The 1,687-nt window shown below is 41.3% G+C and overlaps 1 non-coding gene across 1 annotated transcript; it reads right to left on the bottom strand.

Moving 5' to 3' along the window:
- Positions 1-299: 299 nt before the first annotated feature.
- Positions 300-406, bottom strand: LOC116633485. The gene has a single exon (XR_004299748.1). It is a non-coding gene; the product is annotated as a U6 spliceosomal RNA (small nuclear RNA).
- Positions 407-1,687: the final 1,281 nt, after the last annotated feature.

Consider the following 1,687-nt stretch of genomic DNA (forward strand, 5'->3'; position numbering starts at 1 on the left):
GGACCTATTGTCTGAGGACTTCAGTCTACACTCTTTAGCAGAAAGTGATTTAAGAATTTTCTGAATTTGGCCCCAACACAGGCAGCTGTATAGACATTGACAGTGAGGAGGAACACTGGCATAACAGTAGGGACATTGAAAGAGCTACAGTGATTAGTCTAAACACTTCGTCTTCTTATCATAGGTGATTTATCTCTGCCTTGGGTGAAATCACATAGGGCAGGCATACATGATTCTTACATTCTTTTTTCATGATTCTTACATCTTATGTTGCTTCCATAATTCATTACATGTATTTAAAGATTATGGAATGCTTCATGAATTTGCATGTCATTCTTGCACACGGGCCATGTTGATTTTCTCTGTACCGTTCTAATTTTAGTATATGTGCTCCCAAAGTGAGCCCTATCTGTCATATTTTCGTTAAGTGCCACCCACCCACTTTATCGCAGATATAATGAATGAACATCACAGTTAGTTAAACCATCAATCCTCAAATCCTCATTTCAATATAAATTTTACTCATATTTATTTTCAGATGTAAGGTTCTCAATTAAAGTGGCTTAATGCAAAAGAATTTTGGGTAGTGGGAATCTCAGCTCTTTCATAGAGAAGTGTGACATGACCCACACATTTGCCACACCAGGAAAGCCCTGTTTCCTGTTCTTGGGCCACAGCACCACATACTCAGCAGTCCTTCCCTCACCCTGTCAGACTCCCCTCATGGTGCCAAGCCCTGAAATTGAAGAAGAAGACATTTTCCATCTAGTGGGAGAACTCAAACCTGTTGCTCTCCAGGCTCCTGAAGGTGGTCATGGCTTCCATGTGGCTAGGTAGGGAGAGTCCCAGTGGGAATGTGCCTGCTTTATGACCTAAAACAAGGGAGATAGGCAGTCTCCTGTGGGTCTTATGGGAAGGAGGGATTGTAGCATGTAATACAGAATTTCTTTGTGCCACATCACTTATTCTGACACCCCTGATTCCATGTTTTTTTCCTTTAGGATCCATAATTGCCAGAAGGTAACTCAAGCCCAACCAGCGAAGTTGGTGCAGGAGAAGGGGGCTGTCACTCTGGAATGCACATGTAACACCAGTGATCTAAGTTATAGTCTATGTGGTACAAGTAGCCCAGTAGTGGAGTGATGATATTCCTTATTCATCAAGATTCTTACAGCCAGCAAAATGCTACAGAAGGTTGCTACTCATTGGATTTCCCGAAGACAAGAAAACCTATCCAACTTGTCACCTTTGATTCAGAGCTGGAGGACTCTGCAGTGTATTTCTGTGCACTGAGGGAGTCTACAGTAAAATGCGTGATGGAGGGGGGTGTACCCAAACCCCAGGGCTCTTCTTGATGCATCTCCCTGCTGTAGGGCCCAAGGCGGGGGATTGCCATCCCAGACAAGAAGTGGAACAGGTATAGGCTTAAAGGGAAAAACTCACTCTAAGAAAATACCTCGCTGGATAAGAGTTATCATGCATCAAAAACATCGTTATCCCTATAAATTTGTGTTGAAATTGTTTATTGAAGACTAGAATAGCCACAGTAAACAAATTGCCATTTTGCAATTAGATTTAGCCAGAAGAATTGGCTAAGGAAATTTAGAAACATTTGACTTAAAAATCAGTAATAATGTGTGTGAATAGTTGGATTTTCAGATCAATTTGTTCAGTAAATATTTATTGA

This window comes from Phoca vitulina, unplaced genomic scaffold, assembly GCF_004348235.1.
Source record: "Phoca vitulina isolate PV1807 unplaced genomic scaffold, GSC_HSeal_1.0 scaffold7, whole genome shotgun sequence".
NCBI lineage: Eukaryota > Metazoa > Chordata > Mammalia > Carnivora > Phocidae > Phoca > Phoca vitulina.